We start from the raw sequence: 16,189 nt of genomic DNA, 5'->3' as shown, positions 1-16,189 counted from the left end.
TGTGCAATGCATTAAACTAATTGGAATACAAAGCTGTGTAAAATCTGGCTCTCGTCCCAAGAGGTTTAGATTCTAGTAAACAGGAAATGAACACAGACAACTCTACTGCTACAGAGAACATGACAAATAACATAAAGCAAGCAGGAATAAGTAAAGTACTACTAAGGTTCAGCAGAAAAAGAGCCTATTGAGGTTATTGAGTGAAAGGGAACTTGAGGAAGGAAAAGAGATTTCTTAAAAAGAAAAAGACGATTTAAAGGTATTTCTTTGTTTGTTCACTTAAAAGACTTTTCTAGGGAATTCTCATGGTTTCGAGGTTCCACTGCAGGGAAGTGGAACTAAGATCCCACATACTATGCAGTACAGCCTGGGGTTGGGAGGTGGGGGAAGAGTTATCTAATAGAAGAGAAGTAACACTATGTTGGGAAATCAAGAACCAGATAAATACTTATAGGAAGCTAAAAATAAAAGAGTCTAAGAAGTGATTCTACATGTGGGAGGACAATAAAAGCTACCAGGTCAGATGGCTCCACCAAAAACAATCTTACACTGGAATGACTTTAACACCATCGAAAAGGAATTGGAGTACAATTTAGGAAGGGAGCTATTAAGAGAGCTTTGAATAATTTCAAAGGAACCCAACTTTTATAGTTTAAAGTTTTACAGTTTTATAAACTATGATTTTGCAGTTTAGAACTTCATTCTGTAGTTCTTAAAACTGTACAGCCAATAATCACCAGGAAATCAAGGACAGTAAGGAGTCTAGAGATAACTAAAGGTGGCCCAAAGTTTACATGTAGGGAAAAGTGATTCCCAGAAATTATAGCCCAGTTAGTGACTTTAATTCTCTGCTGCATTCTAAAATTAAACAGATAATTTATGAACACTTGGAGGAAGGTAAAATAGAGTAATGAGCATGAGTTAACTAAAACAAGTCATACCAAATGAGTTACATTTCTTGATATGGGTGGCAAACAATTAGATGAAGTACATCCTCCTATAGATATGATGCATCCTTCTTTCAGGTTCATATTTGACAGATTATCTCATAGTAACAGTGGTGATACAAAGGAGAAATAATTGCTACTTAAGGATTAAAATTAGTTGAATTTTCAGTTGCCTGAATAGTTGTTGATGGAAGGATTGTGTGAACTTAAACAAAGGTCTATAGTAATGAACCACACTTGGCTTTGCCCCTTCAACATTTTTATCAACAAATTAGAGAAAAGCACATAATCTATGCCTACAAAATTAATGTATAACATGAAGACAGGAGATGCTACTAAAATGATGAATTAACAGAACCAGGCTGGAAAAAAAATCTTCAAAGGCTGAAATAGCAGTATGATACAACTACTATCAAAAGGGAGGGGGAGTTATATTTAAAGGAGGTATAATATCTGGGAACTGATCAGCGCATACCTGGAATTGATATTTAGTTACTTAATCTCTTTGAGCTCATTATCTCACTTGTGAAATGGGGCTAAGTATATATTTCACAAGATTAGGAAAATAATATATTAAGGAGCTTAGAAGTGTTCAAAAGGAAGCATTCAATAAATATTAGCTATAGTATGTGTGCATCCTCAGATGCTCAGTCGTGTATGACTTTGTGACCCCATGGACTGTAGTCTGCCAGGCTCCTCTGTCCATGGGATTTTCTAGGCAAGAGTACTGAAGTGGGTTGCCATCTCTTCCTCCAGGGAAGGATCCCCTTTGATCCTCCAGGGATCAAACCCATATTTCTTGGGGCTCCTGCATTGGCAGGTGGATTCTTTACCACTGAGACACCTAGGAAGCCAGTTACCTATAATAACATAGCTTTAATTGAAAAAATTATACTGTTCTAAAACATAAAAAATGGTTACTTTTATAAATTCAAGATCCATTATTTAATGGGCATTTTAATTTAATTTTTATTTTCCAAAAGTGTATTTTAATTTGCCAGAGATGAGCTAAAGTTCTAATATTCTAGGTATTATTGAACAGATTGAGTCTCACTGTACTTTTCAAGATCATAAAAAGTCTCTTTATATCTCTCTCACTAGGCTTCATCTTTCTATGTTACAATTTTATTTGTTTAGATGAGTCAAAAATTCTTTTGTTAATACTCATAAGAACATGGATATGAGTAAGAACAGTAGTTAAGTTTGCCAAATCTTTAGGGGTACTCCAGTGTTTTAGTTAAAAATCTTTCTTTTTTATAAAAATACAAACCATTATAGGAATTCCTGGTGGTCCAATGGTTAAGACTCCACGCTTTCAATGCAGGAGGCACGGGTTTGATCCCTGGTCAGGAAACTAAGATCCTACATGCCATCCCTCATGATGTGCAGCATGGTCAAAAATTTAAAAAACAACAACAACAAAATACATATATATATCATTAAGGAACTCCTTCTTTGGAAGAAGAAAGAAAGACTGTTCTGTTTTTACTTTATTGTTTAGGTCCAACTTAAGCCTAAATTTAACAATGAAAATAGAATTTTCCTGAAACATATGGGACATCTTGTCTTTTCTAAACAGGGAATTACAAGACAAACATTTAATGACAAACATTCTCTTCACAACACCAGTCAATAAATTTCTGACAACACTGATTTGGTGCCTATTAGAGGGAGAGAATAATAGAATGTGGGAAATTTCAGAAGCAAAAATATAGTTGGTACTTTTAAAGTTCTTATAATTTAATAGAGGAGAATGAATAATCCTTAATAAATACACTGGGGCATACTACTATTAGAGGGATTTAGCATGAAATGATTCTTCTTGAACATTTTCCACTGCAATTTAGCTTCTGGAGTAAACAGAAGAAATGGGAGGGCCAGAAACAAGATATTCCTAGGGTCACAGAGCCAGCAAGTCATAGAAAGGGGATTTAAACCTAGGTCTCCTAATTCCACACATGAGACAGTCTCACAGCATTAATCTTGAGGATACATCTTTTTGAAATAATATGACATTCATTTATGACATTCATTTTCACAACTAAAAGAAAAAAAGCCAGTAAGACTGATTAGAACTCAGAGGATAGTAATGCTCCAGCATTCCACTTAATTTTTCTCATTTTGGGAGAAGGTAGCACCTGTGACACCACAAACTAAAGGCCTGACACTTTTAAAAACTGGTCTAAATATAGGGTTTTATTCTTTTCAAATATCTGGGGTGATTACTTTGTAGTATTCTCCCAGGACTTCTCTATAAAGAAAATTCATAATGTCATTTCATATCATAGGTCTGGATAGACACTAAAGATTTTCTTTCTCTCTCTCCTTCTCTACCTTTGATATTTTTGATGTTTATCAAGGTAATACATGCAAATACTTTAAGTCTTTGGTTAAAAAAAAAAGTCTTGTTTAAGTCTTTGGTTAAAAAAAAGTCTTGTGGAATGACAAGTCTCATAACAAAGCACAATGGGAATATATTTTAACACACATACAGTCTTAAAAAAAAAAAAGTGGTGGCCTCACGAAAGCTTGAGATACCCTCCCAGATTTATTCGCTGGCTTTTTTTTTTTTTCATGTTTACCAACATTTTCCCAAATTAAATATTCTTACTGCTACTTTTTGTAAATTTTTAACAGTACCTAATAGAAAAGATAAAGATCTTAAAGATCCAACACTACATTTTTCCTCCCTTCAGCCTCTCAATATTGTTATATCACAATATTTTAAATTAAATCAGTGTTTCATGTTAACCTTATTATGACTCTTGTGTGTTTTCCTTCTGGATCAGTTAACTGAATTATGATTACATTTCCTTTCTTATGCAACTTTTTGTCTCACAATTAATAGTTGCCTCAGTTTTCCGTTTGACAAAATTTCTGCATCATTATCACTGTCTCAGACTTTTCAACAGAAAAGTAAAAATGTATTATTTTCAACTCAACCATGGAAAAACTCCCATGGAGCACTCCTTCCTTCAGTCTGGACTATCCCTCACTAGGTCTGCTCTATACAATTGTGTCTTAGAACTTCCTTTTGCCTTTCCTAGGTTGATCCCCTCTTTCCTAAAATCTGTTACCTTTGTCATTGTTTCAGTAGAGCACATCCTCCAGTAGTGCCCCAGGAAAAGTGGGGGTTAGTAAGTTTTTTATCGCATGCAAGAAAATATCTTTAATGGTCCCTCACATTTGATTGATAACATGATTTAGTGTAGAATTACAGGTTGAAAATAATTTTCTCTCAGAATTTTGAAAGCGCTGTTTCATTGTTTTCTAACCACTACTGTCAATATTAAGAAATACGCTATTCTCATTACCTACTCTTTTATGAATAATCCATTCCCCTTTCCCCACTCCCTCTTCATCTCCTGTCCACAAGATTTTTGAAGCTTCTCTTTAACCCTTGTGCTTAGAAATTCCACGACAATGTGACATAGTACTTTTGATTTTTTTCCCTTCATTATGCTGGGCACTCAGCAGTTTCTGTCAATCTGGAAACTCATGTCCTTCAGTTATCAGAGATCTTGTAATTTCTTTGATAATTTCCATCCCTTCATTTCTTCTCCATTCCTAAAACTCCAGTTAGCCTAGTGTTGGACTTTATGGATTCATTCTCCAATTGTTTTAACTTCTTTATGTTCTATTTTTCTGACAGATTTCCTCAATTTTATATATTAATACTTCTATTAATTATTTTTGCTACTTAAAAACTTTCCCAGAGCTATTATTCTCTGCTCCTTTTTTGGGGAGGAGCATCCTGTCTTTGCTTGATAGGTGCACTATTTTACACTATCAGAGGCAGAAGATGATTATTGTTTTAAAAAAATATCCTTCTGTTTTCCATATTGCCTGTTTTCCATTTCGATTTGCTGCTCTTTCTTGTTGAAGGTTTATCTCAACTATCTGGTGATCCTTTGCTGTCCTTTCATATTTAAAAGTGTGTCATTACAAAGGTATTGGGAAGGTCTATGTTAACTGGAAGAGTCTGTCAGCTGGTGGGTTTCATTGCAGGTTAATAAAGTGGGGATATATGTTTTTTTGGGGAGACCCTCAAGTATCATTCTTCACAGATATTTCTTCTGGGATTATTCAATTTTAGGTTTCTCTCAAAACTAATTCTCAGCTATCCTGCCTGGAGAATATAAGCCTTGCTGTCAGCATCCTTGGAGTGAAATAGAGCAAGAGGGCTGGGCAAGTTTCATCATTCAGCATGTAGGTATCCCTCTGATCTCTGTTTTCAGTGTGGTATCCTACAGTCTCCTCAGCTGTGATCTTTAACTGGTATCCCAGTCTGGAGATTTTCAAACTCAATTTTTCACAGAATAAACCAGGGAGATAGAGGAGTAATTGCCTAACTAAGCAGGATGAGGAAGGGGCCTCACAGTCCAACTTCTTTTTTTTTTTATAGTCCAACTTCTTAAATAGACTTTTGGCCAATCCTTCACTTTTTAGACCATTATGTCTCTGATGCTACAGTATCTTTCATTCCTGGTGTCTCAGTGTTCTGCAATGAGAACCTGCTTGCCTCTTGTTAGTATACCCCTCCTAAATATTTGGAATTCTGTTTCCTCAGCTCAACCTTCCAACTTCCAAACTGCTATCGATATCCCTCATCTGCTGTCATCCTTCTTATTCCCTTTCTTTGTGGACTGATAACATTAAAAATATTAACTCATTATTTTAGTGAATGCGGGAGAGAATAGGGATGAAGACGTGTTTAATCTGTTCTTGTACATTGAGAATTGCAGAACTGACAAGATGCTCACTCTTTTGCTCCCATAAAAAAATGTCAGAACCAGAAAACTCAGAGATAAAATTCTGCTCTCATGAAGGTGATACGGAAAAAATATGGGTCTGAGAACTGCAGTATCTATTTTCAAGTCCTGGTATTATTATTTATTGATTGGTTGATGTTAGTTAAGTTACAAATGTTTCATCATCTGTAAACTGGTGATAATCATCCCTATCACAGCCTATCTTACTTGCAATGACTAAGATAAGATAACTGATATAAACGTATGAATATACATAAAATATATAACATTTATCATTAACTTGGCATAGTCAAATATATTTTGAGAGGCAGTGTAACAGAGTAGAAAGAGTATGGACTTCAGAGTCAATACAGACCTAGATATGATTGCATCTCTGTCATTCATTGTGTGATCTTGGGTAAGTAACTTAACCTCTCAGCTTCATTTCCCCTGTTTATAAAATGAGTATGATATTATGAACCTGACAACACTGTAGTGAAGATTAAATGAGATAATGCATGTAACATGGGCTTCCCAGGTGGTACTAGTGGTAAAGAACTCGCCTGTCAATGCAGGAGACATAAGAGACGTGGGTTCAATCTCTGGTTCGGGAAGATCCCCTGGAGAAGGAAATGGCAACCCACTCCGGTATTCTTGCCTGGAGAGTTCCATGGACAGAGAAGCCTGGCAGGCTTCCATGGGTTGCAAAGAGTTGGACATGACTAAGTGACTAACACACAGTGCTAAACCACATTAGTAATTAGGATCTGAAGTCACCAATAGTCCTCATAAAAGCTTTTTATTTGCTCTTTTCCCAGGACCAAATTATAAGGTGAGCAACCCAAGTTGAAAGAGCCCAGCATACATATTCTTTGAAGTGGTAATAGGTTATTACTGAGACCTCTTTAAGAATATTTTGTTATGAAGTAAGACATAAAATTTGTAATGAATATTAAAGGAGACCAGGGACTTTGGAACACTGGAACTACTACTCAAAAAATTATCTTAAGAGTTATAGTTTTTTTTTCCCCTCCATTTGATCCTTACATAAACCCAGAAGCTTGGAAGGCTTTATCATCCTGTTTAAAGATGAAAAAATCAAGGCATGAGTGAAAAAGTGATTTGCTCAAGGTTCATTAGTCATCAAGGAACAATCAGCAACTCCAACCTTGGACTTTTGACTCCCTACTCAGGGCTCTCTTTTTAAAAAAGAAGTTCTAGTTAAATACACATAAAATTTACCATCTTAATAATCTTTTGTGTACAATTAAGTACATTCACCTTGTTGTGCAACTAATTTCTATAACTCTTTTTCATCCCGCAAAACTGAAACTCTATACCCACTAAACAACAATTCCCATTCTCCCTCATTCCCCAGACTCTAGCAACCACCATTCTACTTTCTATGAATTTGATGACCCTAGGTGCTACATATAAACTGCTATCTTTTTGTGACTGGCTTATTTCATTTATATAATGTCCTCAAGGTTCATCCATGGTATAGCATGTCAGAATTTCCTTCTTTTTAAGGCTGAATAATATTCCATTACATGTATATACCACATTTTGTTTATTCATTCATGAATGGACATCTAGGTTGCCTGGCTCTTTGGCTATTGTGAATAATGCTATTGATTCCTGGGTCGGGAAGATCCCCTGGAGGAGGGCATGGCAACCCACTCCAGTATTCTTACCTGGAGAATCCTATGAACAGAGGAGCCTGGCAGGCTACAGTCCACAGGTCACAAAGAGTCGGACACAACTGAAGCAAGTGAGCACAGCACAGTACACACTGGAATACAAATATCTCTTTGTGAATCTGATTTCAATTATTTTGGATATATGCCCACAATTGTATTGCTGTACCATATGATAATACTATTTTCAATTTCTTGAGAAACCACCATTATTGTTTTGGGGAACAGCTATACATAGTGGCTGCACCACTTTACACTCTAACCAAAAAGTACACAAAGGTTCCAATTTCTTCACATTATTTTTTTTTTCCCTAATAGCTATTCTAGTGGGTGCAAGGTGGTAACTCACCGTGGTTTTCTTAAGAGTTTTGAAGTCTTCTGTAGAGATGCCAACACACTAAGTAACCCCAAGTCATATTACAACACAATTTACAGCATTAACATCCTACTAGATTTAAAACACTGTAGGAGGCAACAGTACATAGTCATTGTCTTCAAGGATTTTATAATCTAGCTGGAAAGATTATAAAATTATTTATATGCAGTTAAAAATAAACAGCAGTGCAAATAGCATAGTCTTTGTGTGTGTGCTCAGTTGCTCTGTCATGTCTGCCTCTTTTGTGACCCCATGAACTGTAACCTGTCAGGCTCCTTCTGTCGATGGAATTTTCAAGGCAAGAATACTGGAGTGGGCTGCCATTTCCTTTCTCCAGGGGACCTTTCCAACCCAGGGATTGAACCCACATCTCTTCTATCTCCTCCACTGGCAAGCAGATTCTTGACCACTGTGCCACCTTGGAAGTTCATAGTCTATATGATGAGTATTGTCATGAAAATAGAGAAGGGTAAAATTATAATAGGTTGAGCTGATTAGAAAAGGCTTTAAAGAGCACCTCAAACATTTTAAAAGAGAGGGTTTAAATTATGAGATACTTTCTATTATTATTTCATTTTTTAATTTATGCATTCTTTCAACAAACATTTATTGTGCTCCACAATAAGGGCTAAATACCGTGCTGGGTGTTGGGTTCCTCTCAAGAGCAAGGGAGAAATAAGATGTGATAATCCAAGGTGCTGACCAAGTACATGGTACACGAAATCAATCCTTTCTAAGGGCCGGCTGATGTACCAAAAAGACTGTTATCACCTACTTTTACAATGATTCACAAAGGGAGTATGAGAAGCACATTTCTTTCCAGACTATGTTCATACCCAATTATTTCAAACGGAATACAGCTGGGAAGTTTCCTATTCTCTCTTGGGAAGAGGGCAACATTCAAGACTAAGACTTTGTAAACTAGTTATGAGTGCTCATACCCACCATCCCATTTGGGTTCTTACATTCACAAACATGTGCTGGCATCACGAAAGCAAAGAAAGATGAATAAGACACAGATCTTGCCCTCTAGGATCTCAAACACCGCCACAATATGATATTATAAGGGCTGTAATAGAGTAATGAGAGAACTTCCCCGCTCCCCCTGACTCCAAGAAAATCATGTGTGTTTGTTTGTGCTTAGTTGTGTCCGACTCTGACTCCAGACTGTAGCCTGCTAGGTTCCTCTGTCCATGGGATTTTCCCAGCAAGAATACTGGAGTGGGTTGCTATTTCCTCCTCCAGGGGATCTTTCCAGCTCAGGGATCAAAGCTTTGTCTCCTGCATTGCAAGTGGTTTCTTTACCACTGAGCTACTGGGAAAGCGCGAGGAAATCAACATAGGCTTCCTTTAAAACACAACATCTAAGCTGAATCTTGGTTTCCACCGTGGCTCAGTGGTAAGGAATTGTCTGCAATGCAGGAGATGTGGGTTTGATCCCTAGGTCGGGAAGGTCACCTGTAAAAGGAAATGGCAACCCACCCCAGTATTCTTGCCTGGGAAATACTAATCCATGAGGTCGCAAGAGAGTCAGACATGACTGGGCGTCTAAACAACAAGTTGAATCTTAAAGGATGTGCAGGAGGAGTTAATCAGATGGGAAGAGAAGGGATGAACATTCCTAGTCAGGAGAACAGCATGTTCAAGGAACATTAAGCGATTTTAGTGGAGCTGCACCTTAAAATACATGATTGCAAAAAAAATAAAATAAAATAAAATACATGATTGCCATTGTTGTTCAGTCACTAAGCCATGTCCCACTCTTTGCAGCCCCATGGATTGCAGCATGCTAGACTTCCCTGTCCTTCACTATCTCCCTGAGTTTGCTCAAACTCATATTCGTTGAGTTGGTGATGCCATCCAACCATCTCATCTTTTGTCACTCCCTCCTCCTCTTGCCCTCAATCTTTCCCAGCATCAGGGTCTTTTCCAATGAGTCGGCTCTTTCCATCAGGTGGCCAAAGTATTGAAACTTCAGCATCAGTTCTTCCACTGAATATTTGGGGTTGATCTTCTTTAAGATTGACAGGTTTGATCTCTTTGTTGTCCAAGGGACTCTCAAGAGTCTTCTCCAACACCACAGTTTGAAAGCCTCAATTCTTCCACACTCAGCCTTCTTTATGGCCCAACTCTCACAATTCATGATGAGGAATAGTAAGAAGGATAGTGAGCAGAGAGATGAGGGGAGCTGGAGAGGTAGACTGTGAACAAATAATATACTGAAGGTAACAGAGAATTTACTGGTTTCTAGGAAGGGGAGGAGCACAATTTGTTGTTGTTTTTAAGAAAACTCTGAAAGCTTCCCTGGTGAGTCAGACCGTAAATAATCTGCCTGCAACGCAGGACACTGGGGTTTGATTCCTGGGTAGGTAAGATCCCTGGAGAAGGGAATGGCAACCTACTCCAGTGTCCTTGTTTGGAGAATCCCATGGACAGAGGAGCCTGTCAGACTACAATCCTTGGGTTCCCAAAGAGTTGGACACAACTGAGCAACTAACATTTTCACTTTCTGCAGTGTATTAGGTTGGTAGAGAATTAACTGCATTGTTGAACTGTGCTGTTTGATATTGGAATACATTCTTAAATAAATATGGTTATGTTATACATCATTTTAAAGCACATATCTTGCTTTATGTTTTTTTGCTAATGAAATTATTTGCTGTTTATTTTATATTTATTTTAGACTAAGGAAATGATGTTAGACAAAAAGCTAATTCAACCGATTTTCTTATTCCTGTTCAAAATGGGTCGTAAAGCAGCAGAGACAACTTGCAACATCAACAACACATTTGGCCAGGGAAGTGCTAATGAATGTACAGTGCAATGGTGGTTCAAGAAGTTCTGCAAAGGAGATGAGAGCCTTCAAGATGAGGAGTGTAGTGGCCAGCCATCAGATGTTGACAATGACAATTGAGAGCCATCACCGAAGCTAGTCCTCTGACAACTACATGAGAAGTTGACCAAGAACTCAACATCAACCATTGTAATGTCATGCAGCTTTTGAAGCAAATTAGAAAGGTAAAAAAGCTCCCTAAATGTGAGCCTCAATGAGCTGACCGAAAATCAAAAAAATCATCATTTTGAAGTGTCATTTCCCCTTACTTTAGGCAACAACAAATCATTTCTTGATTGGATTGTAACAGACGTTGAAAAGTGGATTTTATACAACTGGCAATGACAAGTTCAGTGCCTGGACAGAGAAGCAGCTCCAAAGCACTTCCCAAAGCCAAACTTACACCAAAAAAAGGTAATGGTCACTGTTTGGTGGTCTGCTGCCTGTCTGACCCACTACAGCTTTCTGAATCCTGACAAAACCATTACATCAGAAGTATGCTTAGCAAATCAAAGAGATGCACCAAAAACAGCAAGGCCTGCAGGTGGCCCTGATGAACAGAATGGGCCCAATTCTTCTCCATGACAACACCCAACCACACGTCACACAACCAATGCTTCAAAAGTTGAACAAATTGCACTACAAAGTTTTGCCTCATCCACCATATTCAACTGACCTCTAGCCAACCAACTACTACTTCTTCAAGCATCTCAACAACTTTTTGCAGAGAAAAAGCTTTCTAAGAGTTTGTCGAATCCTGAAGCATGGATTTTTACGCTACAGGAGTAGACAAACTTATTTCTCATTGGCAAAAATGTGTTTAGGACCATGAATTTTAAATCATTATAACTAAGCTCAAACACATCTTTATTAAACAAAATAGGAACCATTATAATCAACACATTTTTCCCAACGAGAAATAAGTTTGTTTACTCCTGTAGTGTAAAAATCCATGCTTCAGGATTCAACAAAGTCTTGTAAAGTATCTTACCTGCAAAAAGTTGTCGAGATGCTTGAAGTGGTAGTCAGTTACTGGCTAGAGGTCAGATGAATATGGAGGGTGAGGAAAAACTTTGTGTTAAGCACTGCTGTAGGTTTTGGGGACAGAGCTGTGATGAAAAATTTCCTGCCTCCTCCACAGAGTTACATTCTAGCATGGAATATATTTTTTCAGGGACTAAAATATTTGTGTTTGCTGCCCAGATCATTCCCTTCCCCGTGTATATGTTTTAGGAAATCTCTAAGTTGTTAATCAAAACATTGTGCATTCAAAGATCAGAAAAAAAGAAGTGGATGGTTTTAAGGTCCATTTCATTCAGGTCCCAGGTAAGCCCTAAGAAGTCATCTATGCTCCAGAAAAAGTGTACTTTTCTACTGAATAGCTTAACAATGTTCTTTGCATTTATAATTTCTCTATCCTGAACTTTGCTAGATGGAAAAACATGGCCAAATCCTGGCAGAGTTCTCTTTCTGGATCCCAAGAGAACCATTTCAATTCTTATACATTCTTTCAGACATATTGTAATATTATTGATTTTAATTATGTAAGGTTCAGTCATTTTTACCATATATGATTAAATAAATGTTCTAATTTCAACTATCTCACTGTCAAAAATGTGTTAAAATTTTGGATACTATTGGATTTTCATCCATAAATTCAATAAATATTCACCAAATATTTAAGTGTCCATAATGAACCTGGCACTCTGCTAAGTGCTGGGGATTTCAAAGTGAATTAGATTTTTTTACCTACCTCAAGCACTACAATACATTATCTTTCACTACATTCTGGTAGCAAAGTAAGATTATTAAATCACAAGTAAAAAACCGACCAATAAATCAAACAAATTGTGCTAACTGTTATGAAGGAAAAACACGTTTCAATATCCAAGAAAGAGATGACAATCACCCGGACCAGGCTAGTGGCAGTAGAGACAGAACTGGTTGACTCAGATTTTAGACACTGACTCAATAAGACTTGATAAAGAATTGGATGAAGTGACAAAAAGGAAGGAACTGAGTTAACTTCTGGGTTTCTAACTTAAGCAACTGGGTAGAGAGCAGTGCCTTGTTAATTGAGATGAGGAAGATTTGCAGTGGGAAATACTCAAGTTGTTATAAACACAGTAACTCTGAGACCTCTGTGAGACAAGCAAATGTAAAGAAATATGCACTTGGACCATGAGGCTAGAATTGAGGAGAGGTCTGGGTTGGAAATAATGGGATTTGAGAATCACTAACATAATGATGATTATTTGGAGCCAGTATTTTCATTAAACTAGATTTCTAAATCTGTGACACAATCTCTCATAAGTCATTTCTATGTATGACTAAATAATCAAGAATTCATTTCTGTTAGCATAGTTCTTGAAGGATAAACTACATAAGATTTCTTTGGGTGAGGGCATGGTGCTCACAATACCTTCTGTCTAATACATCAACCCCAAAATAAATTTGAGTTACAAAACGCTTTTCATTACTATCTCAGTGACTTTCTCTTTACTCATCAAAGCTAACTTGTAAAAGTCCCATGTAATGAATGAAAAGAACTGAATAGGTCTGGATTTCTCTATGGATTAGACTTTCTATCTTAATTATGATTTCCATAATTTAAACATCACCTACAAGGATGTATGGGCTTACTTAAGAAGAGAGAGTATTGAACTAAAGATCATGAGATCTGGGTTCTGTTCAAGTACTGTCATGTTTTAATTTTAAGTCATAGCCTCTATAAGTCTGCCATTTTATGAGTCAAGAGAAGAGACTAAGGAATATTTTAAAGCCTATGAAAACATAAATTTAGTATACAATTGAAGCATTATCATCAGTAGCTTACTTCTGGGAAGTTGGAGATCTGGGGTGGTACTAAGCATCAATAATGGCTCAGAGTGAAGATTCCAGTAGGCTGTTCTGGATTTCTCACTACTTTTTTGTAGACTTCATAGTTTAGCTTCTGTATCTATAAAATAGGAGAATCACATGATTTCCCTCACCATTATGATAAAAAAATTAATAAATATCTATGTTTCACAATTGCACTCATCTCACACGCTAGTAAAGTAATGCTCAAAATTCTCCAAGCCAGGCTTCAGCGATACGTGAACGGAGAACTTCCAGATGTTCAAGCTGGTTTTAGAAAAGGCAGAGGAACCAGAGATCAAATTGCCAATATCCGCTGGATCATCGAAAAAGCAAGAGAGTTCCAGAAAAACATCTATTTCTGCTTTATTAACTACGTCAAAGCCTTTGACTGTGTGGATCACAATAAACTGTGGAAAATTCTGAAAGAGATGGGAATACCAGACCATCTGACCTGCCTCTTCAGAAATCTGTATGCAGGTCAGGAAGCAATAGTTACTACTGGGCATGGACCAACAGACTGGTTCCAAACAGGAAAAGTAGTGTGTCAAGGCTGTACATTGCCACCCTGCTTATTTAACTTATATGCAGAATTCATCATGAGAAATGCTGGGCTGGAGGAAGCACAAGCTGGAATCAAGATTGCCAGGAGAAATATCAATAACCTCAGATATGCAGATGACACCACCCTTAAGGCAGAACGTGAAGAACTAAAGAGCCTCTTGATGAAAGTCAAAGAGGAGAGTGAAAAAGTTGGCTTAAAACTCATTATTCAGAAAACTAAGATCATGGCATCTGGTCCCATTACTTCATGGCAAATAGATGGGAAAACAGTGGAAACAGTGTCAGACTTCATCTTTTTGGGCTCCAAAATCACTGCAGATGGTGACTGCAGCCATGAAATTAAAAGACACTTATTCCTTGGAAGGAAAGTTATGACCAACCTAGACAGCATATTAAAAAGCAGAGACATTACTTTGCCAACAAAGGTCCATCTAGTCAAGGCTATGGTTTTTCCAGTAGTCATGTATGGATGTGAGAGTTGGACTATAAAGAAAGCTGAGTGCCGAAGAATTGATGCTTGTGAACTGTGGTGTTGGAGAAGACTCTTGAGAGTCCCTTGGACTGCAAGGAGATCCAACCAGTCCATCCTAAAGGAGATCAGTCCTGAGTGTTCACTGGAAAGATTGATGCTGAAGCTGAAACTCCAATACTTTGGCCACCTGATGCGAAGAGCTGACTCATTTGAAAAGACCCTGATGCTGGGATAGATTGAGAGCAGGAGGAAAAGCGGTTGACAGAGGATGAGATGGTTGGATGGCATCACCAACTCAATGGACATGGGTTTGGGTAGACTCCGGGAGTTGGTGATGGACAGGGAGGCCTGGCGTGCTACAGTTCATGGGGTAGCAAATAGTCAGACACGATTGAGTGACTGAACTGAATTGAACTGATGTTTTACAGATTCCTGGATGAAAGAGGTTAGGAAAATACAAATTACTGTTGTGTTGATGTACTTATTAGCTTAATCTAAGCAGAATCTATCTCTTGGAAAACCTGAAAACACTTAGCTACCACTGCTTTCTGACTTTTGCCTGCTTCCCAGGGATTCTTGGCTTTCCCTAGAAAACAAACTATTACCTTGAGAGTAGTCTGAAATCTCTGACAAAAGTCTCTTGCAAGCAGTCAGTTCAGAGAGGCCATATCTGGTACCAGGCTGTAACAGAAAAATCTTTTCACAAAAACGGTCAACACTATTTGCTAAGCAGACCAGCATATTCCAACCAGGGAATGGCAGTACAGTAAGGCCTCATTAAAACTTTGTGTGCCTTTGTTAATGTGAACCAACTTCATTAGGCCAAACTAAGTAACTTAAGAGTGATTGCCTATGAGCTCCTCTCTACTTCTACCTAATTTCTCTTGTTTTTTCCCACTTGTCCTTTCTTTGTCTCAGATCTTCATTCTCCTACTTGAATGGACTTTTCAGAAACTTCGTTCTTCTCTACTGTTTCCTTCTCTCCTCTTCAAGGTCTCCTTGCTCAAAATGATTTGGGTATTGGGCACTGTCATGCCCCAAATATTTTTTACCTCTCAGAGACCAAGAGAATATAAATGGTATTCAACAATGGCTTTCAAGCAGAGGTGATTTGGTAACGTCTGGAGACATGGTTGGCTTTCACAATAATGGGAAGGGTGCCACTGGCATCGGTAGACAGGGGTCAGGGATACTGCTAAACACCCCACGCTACACAAAAAACAGCCCACAACAACAAAGAATGGCCTAAAACACTGGTGGTGTTGCTACTGAGAAATCCTGATATGCAGGTTATCAGTAGCTGAAAATTACTGAGGAGGCAGTGCAGCCTCCTTAGGATACAGATTCTCAAGGTGGGAAAGCAACAGCCACTGACATCAGATTGCCTAGACTTGGATCATTCTCACTGAGTTATAGGCTCCTTGGAGGCAGGAGCCTTATTTTACCTACCATGCTTAAATTATGGACTAGTATGCAATGGAGAGCGCTAACCAATTGTGGATTGTCTCACACAGTTGTTTTGAGGCCTCAAGAAGGGAACATATACTAAGTGATATGAAGCACAGTGAGAGTGAGAAAGTGAAAGTGAAAGTGAAGTGGCTCAGTCTTGTCCGACTCTTTGCGACCAGTGGACTGTAGCCTACCAGGCTCCTCCATCTGTGGGATTCCCCAGGCAAGAATACTGGAGTGG

This window comes from Dama dama, chromosome 23 (assembly GCF_033118175.1).
Source record: "Dama dama isolate Ldn47 chromosome 23, ASM3311817v1, whole genome shotgun sequence".
In the NCBI taxonomy this organism is placed as follows: Eukaryota; Metazoa; Chordata; class Mammalia; order Artiodactyla; family Cervidae; genus Dama; species Dama dama.
Note: the sequence above shows the minus strand (reverse complement) of the source record.